This window comes from Triticum urartu, chromosome 5A (genome assembly GCF_056163025.1).
Source record: "Triticum urartu cultivar PI428250 chromosome 5A, HENAU_Tu73, whole genome shotgun sequence".
Classification (NCBI taxonomy): domain Eukaryota; kingdom Viridiplantae; phylum Streptophyta; class Magnoliopsida; order Poales; family Poaceae; genus Triticum; species Triticum urartu.
Genome location: NC_141877.1, coordinates 644,143,164 through 644,151,359, shown reverse-complemented (window position 1 = coordinate 644,151,359; position 8,196 = coordinate 644,143,164). Strand labels below are relative to the sequence as shown.

The following is an 8,196-nucleotide window of genomic DNA, read 5'->3' as shown; positions in this document are numbered from 1 at the left end:
AAACCATAGTTCATAAGGCGTCGTCTCAACGGATTTTGATGGTGCCCTATTTAACGTGAATGCAGCCGTCTCTAAAGCATAACCCCAAAACAATAGCGGTAAATCATTAAGAGACATCATAGATCGCACCATATCTAGTAAAGTATGATTACGACGTTCGGACACACCATTACGCTTTGGTGTTCTGGGTGGCGTGAGTTGCGAAACTATTCCGCATTGTTTCAACTGTAGGCCAAACTCGTAACTCAAATATTCTCCTCCACAATCAGATCGTAGAAACTTTATTTTCTTGTTACGATGATTTTCCACTTCACTCTGAATTTCTTTGAACTTTTCAAATGTTTCAGGATATACCCATATCTGCTCAAATCATCTGTGAAGGTGAGAAAATAACGATACCCGCCGCGAGCTTCGATATTCATCGGACCACATACATCAATATGTATGATTTCCAACAAATCTGTTGCTCGCTCCATAGTTCGGAGAACGGCATTTTAGTCATCTTGCCCATAAGGCATGGTTCGCAAGTACCAAGTGATTCATAATCAAGTGATTCCAAAAGTCCATCAGTATGGAGTTTCTTCATGCGTTTTATACCAATATGACACAAACGGCAGTGCGACAAATATGTTGCACTATCATTATCAACTCTGCATCTTTTGGCTTCAACATTATGAATATGTGTATCACTACTATCGAGATTCAACAAGAATAGACCACTCTTTAAGGGTGCATGACCATAAAAGATATTACTCATATAAATAGAACAACCATTATTCTCTGATTTAAATGAATAACCCTCTCGCATCAAACAAGATCGAGATATAATGTTCATGCTTAACGCTGTCACCAAATAACAATTATTTAGGTCTAAAACTAATCCTGAAGGTAGATGTAGAGGTAGCGTGCCGACGGCGATCACATAGACTTTGGAACCATTTCCCACGCGCATCGTCACCTCGTCCTTAGCCAGTCTTCGCTTAATCTATAGTCCCTGTTTCGAGTTGCAAATATTAGCAACAGAACCAGTATCAAATATCCAGGTGCTATTGCGAGCTCTGGTGAGGTACACGTCAATAACATGTATAACACATATACCTTTGTTCACCTTGCCATCCTTCTTATCCGTCAAATACTTGGGGCAGTTATGCTTCCAGTGACCAGTCTGTTTGCAGTAGAAGCACTCAGTCTCAGGCTTAGGTCCAGACTTGGGTTTCTTCTCTTGAGCAGCAACTTGTTTGCCGTTCTTCTTGAAGTTCCCCTTCTTCTTCCCTTTACCCTTCTTCTTGAAACTGGTGGTCTTATTGACCATCAACACTTGATGCTCCTTCTTGATTTCTACCTCCGCAGCCTTTAGCATTGCAAAGAGCTCAGGTATAGTCTTATTCATCCCTTGTGTATTATAGTTCATCACGAAGCTCTTGTAGCTTGGTGGCAGTGATTGAAGAACTCTGTCAATGACACTATCATCAGGAAGGTTAACTCCTAGCTGAGTCAAGTGGTTGTGGTACCCAGACATTCTGAGTATATGTTCACTGACAGAACTATTCTCCTCCATTTTGCAGGTGTAGAACTTATTGGAGACTTCATATCTCTCAATCTGGGCATTTGCTTGAAATATTAACTTCAACTCCTAGAACATCTCATATGCTCCATGATGTTCAAAACGTCGTTGAAGTCCCGGTTCTAAGCCGTAAAGCATGGCACACTGAATTATCGAGTAGTCATCAGCTTTACTCTGCCAAACGTTCTTAACGTTGCCAGCAGCATCTGCAGCAGGCCTAGCACCCAGTGGTGCTTCTAGGACGTAATTCTTCTATGCAGCAATGAGGATAATCCTCAAGTTACGGACCCAGTCCGTGTAATTGCTACCATCATCTTTCAACTTTGCTTTCTTAAGGAACACATTAAAATTCAACGGAACAACAGCACGGGCCATCTATCTACAACAACATAGATAAGCAAAAATATTATCAGGTACTAAGTTCATGATAAATTTAAGTTCAATTAATCATATTACTTAAGAACTCCCACTTAGATAGACATCCCTCTAATCATCTAAGTGATCACGTGATCTATCGTGGAATTGTCACGGCAGATGTCCTAGTGTGAGGACTTCGGCGTGAGGCCAACGCATCTATGTGGTAGCTTGAGAGGGGTTGAGTGGAATTGAGAGACGCAACACAAGACAACGATTTAGACAGCTTTGGGCCCCGGGAAACATCATACAGTAACAACCCTACGTGCTGTTTGAGGCTATCTCTCATTATGATGATGAGGAAGTCGCCGTAAACCAGCTCTCCCAGTTAACCCTAACCCTTTAAGATTGTTTCTCCTTACTTGTTCCTCTTTGGGGAGCCCTGCCCCTCCTTATATAAGTTAAAGGGGCGGGTTACATGTAGAGTCCAACTCGGACTTAAGACTTAACTATTATGGCTTCTCTTCATGGGCTTCTTAACATCTTGGGCTTCATAACGTCTCGGGCTTCATAACTCCTGGTAACCCAGTTACCACTGCCTGCCGGGAGTTAACTGGTGCCGGTTTAAGATGGTCTGCCGGTTTAAGAATGTCTGTTGAGTTATCATATGACTTAACTCCTATCTTAACTATCAGCCGGTTTAACAACTGGAAGGTTTACCGTCTGGGTTAACTGCCTGTTTTACCTGTCTGTCTTAACTATCAACCGGTTTAACAGCCTATCGGTTTACCGTCTGACTTAACACCAACCGGTTTACCACCTGCCTTAACACCTGCCGGTTTACCACCTGCTTTAACACCTGTCGGTTTACTAAGTCCCAGCTGGGTTATAACTTCGGCCGGATCATACCGCGGGGTATATCCCCGACATTAGCCCCCAGTTTAATTTGGATTTATCCATGTTAAACTGATCCTGATTATCCTTAAGTCCTTGTCACTTCCTTCTTCTATAAAATCCGAGTCAATAGACCAGCTTCATAATTAATTTGTTGACATTGGTTTGTCATAGAGAAATATTGTGAAGAATAACTCTTTTGACTCAGCTCCCAATGCTTAACAAAAATGTTGATCTTTGAAATATTCATCTGATCTTCAGCCGGTTTAAGAATGTAGAACTTTGCCGGTTTAAGAATGTAGAACCTTGCCGGTTTACAAATATTGATGGCACCGGGTCATAATTGTAGTTAACATCAAGCTTGAAAATATACCTCTTATATGCCTATCACTTGTAGCCCCCAAGTATTTAAGAAGGTAGCATAGCAATAGCTTAAGACTTGCTTCAATATGAATGTCGCAAGCTTGAAGAAATCTAGGTTGTTCATCTCAATCACCAGTCAGAACTGAGTATTCCACATGTGTAGCCCGCAAGGGCCGGGGTGTCATGCTTGCAGCAACCTGGGACTTGAAATTGCCATATGCTTATAAAAACTTCAACCAGTGTAGCCCCCAAGGGCCGGGTCATTATGCAATAATGAGCAGGGACTTTGTAAATATAATCATGTAGACTTTGAACAGCAACGTGTAGTCCCCAAGGGCTGGCTCAGTAAAATAATATTGAGCTGGGACTTTATATATACTTCATTGCGAATAACATTATATGATGTAACCCCCATCATGGGGCTTGAACCCACGTCCACAAGGTTAAGAGCCTTGTGCTTTACCAACTGAGTAGTGGACCCTTCAATATAATGGATTAAAAGATTTGTACCTTGAATAGGAGCAATTGGTAGCCCCCAAGGGCCGGCTCATTACGATGTGATGAGTCGGGTCTTCAATAAGGTGAGCAAACAATGACTTTGCAATAGCCCCCAAGTGTCATGGTGCATGCTTGCAGCAACATGAGACTTGTGTATTTGATGTAATCCCAACTTGAATAATGTAGCCCCCAAGTGCCGGGTCGTAAGCCTGCAGTGACTCGGGAGTATTCCTTCAATTGTAGAATAAATCATATCCATTGATAATATGATAGCCATTGCGCTAAAGCGACTTTGAAAACCTTAATTATAATACTGGTTATTGATAACCATAATAAAATCCAGCTGTGTTGGCTATTAAAGATTTTGAATAATATAACCTTGTTTGAAGACCGATTCCTGTCATATAAACCAGTATATACATGCACATATGATACATGCTATGATGATGGAACGTATGATGCAATATATGATGATGTATATGTATGATCAAGAGGGTTTAAGCTATGGTTCGGATACGACCAGATCCCCCATGTACTCATAATTGTGGCATGGCGCTGATCAAGAGGTGTGGCTATGGTTTGAATACGACCAAGCCTGTCATGGTTTTGTCACGGCAGATGTCCTAGAGAAAGGACTTAGTCGTGGAGCCATCACGACGGGTTAGCTTGAAGGGGTTAAAGCGGACACAAGGACGCAAGAGAGTTTATACTAGTTCGGCCCCTTCGATGAAGGTAAAAGCCTACGTCTAGTTGTGATGGAATTGATGGGGTTTCGATGACTAGGGAGCAAACAAGCTTCGCCTATGTCTCGAGTTGTTGTCTGTTGTTCTTGAACCGCCGCCGGGTCATCCCCTTATATACACGGGTGACTCTCGTCGGCTTACGGAGTCCCAATATCGGCTTATAGATGTGTCCGGTTTGGTCTCTTCTTATTCCTAACTTACAATACAGGTTAACTACTAACGCCGGTTTACGGCTGCAGGCCTTGAGCCGACCATGGGCCTTGAGCCCTCCTCTGTCTTCTTGGGCTTTAACTTACTTAACTACTGACAAAGTTAACCCGGCCCAGATAGGCCGGTTTACGCCCAGTAGTAATATCCCCAACATTAGGCCCAGATTGATTTGAACGGGTTCATGTCAATCCTTTAATGAAAGCTTCATCTTCAACATCTTCTTATAAATTGGTAAACCGCCATGATGTCATCTTCTCTGATTGCTGTAAACCGGAGTGATGTCACCTGTCATAACGAAGCTATCCATTATGCTTCTTTGTTTAATAGATCGGCAGAAATCGAGGCGACAGCTCCGTTTTGTGGCCCCTTGATTGTCGCGCCTGACTCATGTTCTTTCGCCTTATAAATAGGACCGAAGGGTCATTTCTTTTCTCCTTCCGTGCCTTCTTCATCTTCCTCGCGTCGCCAGCCTCGGAGCTCTGCCGCCGCCGTCGACCTCTGCCTCATCCTTGGCCGCTCCATCAACCTGAGCGCACCAGAACATCGCGGCAACCTTCCGCATCTTCCTCAGTTCCGGTAAATCTTTTATCTTTTCCCCCGTGGATCTGGCCTAGGGTTTCGCAGTTCTTCAGTGTTCATCGTCTGCCTCTTGCTCATACAATAGATCTTTAGATGAATTCGCAAATCTTTATTCTGTGCAATGATAGTTGTTTGACCTTCGCCTTTACTTATGCATCTCAAACCATGGGTCTATATGAACGTTTTGCTCATTGGTTCGGTACTCCTCCTTTGAACCTCTAAGTATTTATCTCTTCTCTAAACTTGCTTCAGATCCAATGCTGTAAAGAAATCTTGTGAAACCTGTTTGTGCGTACTTGTCCATCCGCAATCTCAGCTTTTCAATGCTTAGATCAGGCGGTTTAACCTTATAAAAAATTTTCCAAACGTCCCCTTGTTGAACCACCAGATGTTGGTTGCTTCATGAAACTCCGGTTCAGATAGTTCTGTCTCCGGTTTAAAAGTGCCCATACCAACGTACCTTGATCAAATGCATTTTTGAACCGGGATCTTCTACCTTGTAGATTCCATCATGGCCAAGCAAGTATATGAGTGCAATTGGGTTCCTTCTCGCGTCACAGAGGATCAACTAGACAATTTAGTCCTGATTGGCGCTTTAGGCAGCAAAGATACCATCCATTGGAGGGCTCCTGGCAAAGAATGCCCTCCCACACCTCGAGAAGGAGAGGTTGTTGTTTTCGTAGATCACTTAGCCCGGGGCTTTAAGCCGCCCGGTTCTAAATTTTACCGGGATGTTTTAGCCGATTTCCAACTCCATCCGCAAGACACTGGCCCCAACTCTGTTACAAATATGTGCCACTTCCAAGTGCTCTGTGAGGTGTTCTTTCAAGAGGAGCCCACGGTGGAATTGTTCAGAGATCTTTTCCATCTAAACCGCCGTACTGAGTTTACTGATGGCTCTAATACGGAGTTGGGTGGCATGGCGATTCAGAAAAGGAAAGAGGTCACATACCCTCACGCCAAGCTGCACAGTCACCCCAATGAGTGGAATCATACATGGTTCTACTGCAAAGACACCTCCCCTGCTGGTGAGAATCCCTTGCCTGGCTTTCATCCGGAGCGGCTCAGCAATACACACCCTTTTCCTCAAAGATTGACTGCCCAGGAGAGAAGCAAATATGCTCCCCAGCTGTCAAAGCTCAGAGCCTTTATGGTCAACGGTTTAACAGGGGTTGATCTCGCTCGCTGTTGGATATCATGGAGCATACTGCCCCTTAGTCAGCGCTCCGGTTTGATGTGCGAGTATACTGACAGTGTTGATGACCCACTACGACATTCAAAATTCCAGCTCTCCAGTGAAGAAATCACAGAGGTTGTGCATAAGATACTGAATGAACCGGAACACGTCTGCGCTAGAACCGGCCTGCTTCCCTTCTGTGCCACCAACAAACTGCCAGCTGTAAGACTTTGATTTTTCTCTTTGCTGAATCTGTTATTGATATGTCTGGTCATTGTTTTTAATATCAGTGTCTGCATAATCAGGGCGATGATCCGTTTTGGAGCAAAAAACTGCCGCAGGAGAAACCAGAAAAACCAGACAAACCGGAAAGAGCAACCCGGCAAAAGACTAAAGCTGTGAAGAAGACTGACCACAGGAAAAGAACCACTGCATCTTCTAATCCGGCCCCTGATGATGAGGTGGATAATCTGGACTTTGAGGTAGAGCTTGACTCACTTGGTTTATTTTTCATGCGTCTTATTGATGATGATATTTGTCAGGATGATGCCGAAGCCAGCCACGCGGATGTTGCAGAGGTAATTATTCTCTCTTCCGATTCAGAAACTTTGCCTTCACAAAAAATCCGTCAGGCAAATCGAAAAGTTAAATTTTCTCATCCTCTTGCTTATTTGGATCCTAAACTTCTTATGAAGACCCAACAACACGAAGCTCGCCGCACCACCCGGCACAGCGGCCAGGTAGTTACCTCCGCCGGTTTACCGAACAGTCCGGTTCGGAAACGCCATTCCGAGGTCTCTAATTTTCTTGTCAGTGCTTGTCCTAAAGCGGGCTCCTTTCGTCAACCTCTTAATCCGTCTGACTCCGATTACCAGGTTACTTCCCACTCATCTTCTGGCGAGTCATTGGCTACTCAGCTCCCACCGCTCAAAACGGTGCTTGGGTAAGCTATACTTATTGTGATGTTTGCAGTACATTGCCTTAGAACATATGTTGTATTTGATTTTATTATTCTTCTTAGGGCCAAACCTAGGCCAAGCAAGAAGGCCCGCCTGGACAAAGCGGCCGAAGAAGATGTCATTCTTGAACCAGGCAAGACACCCAATCTTGAAGCGGCTATTCCTGAGGATATACCCAACGATCCACCGCAGCAGGACGATGATCTTATTGCTGATGAGAGACCTACTGACACCTTAGGTCCTGTCAATCAGCCCACAGGTTCCATCCGGATTGAAAGTTCCACCGGTCCAGCAAAACCTACTAACAAGCCAACAGCCCCAGTGCAAACCGGCGGTACCCAGGATGATGAGGTTGTCATTACTGGCACTGGCCATACTGAGCCAAGCAATCCTATCGCTTTATCCAAATATTCTGCCAAGGAAGAATTTGCTGCCTTTGGCAAAGGCAAGTGGAACGCTGATCTGACGACTTATGCTGCTCTGAACGCCCAAGATATCCATTCCGGCTATCTGAACCGGTTGTATACCAGTCGTGACTATGAAGCCGGTCTGGTTAATATGATGAAAGAGAAATATGAGGTAACTTCCATATGCTCCTTCCTGCTTGTATGCTTCCATTCTTGCTGACTCTCCTAGCCCCCAAGGGCCGGTTTGTTATATTCTTTCAAACCGGGACTTACCAATATAAATCTTGATGCTTTGAAGTTTGCTGATGTAGCCCCCAAGGGCCGGTTCAACTTAACGTAGTTAAACCGGTACTTTAAGTAATTGAAATTGCCGCATCAGAATATATACGAGCAAATAGCCATTAGCCCCCAAGTGCCAAGTTGAATACTTGTATTGATCTTGGGACTT

General features: G+C 44.1%; 1 pseudogene; it reads right to left on the bottom strand.

Annotated features, from left to right (window-relative positions):
* Nucleotides 1–985: 985 nt before the first annotated feature.
* LOC147973713 (uncharacterized) lies at nucleotides 986–1,939 on the bottom strand (annotated as a pseudogene).
* Nucleotides 1,940–8,196: the final 6,257 nt, after the last annotated feature.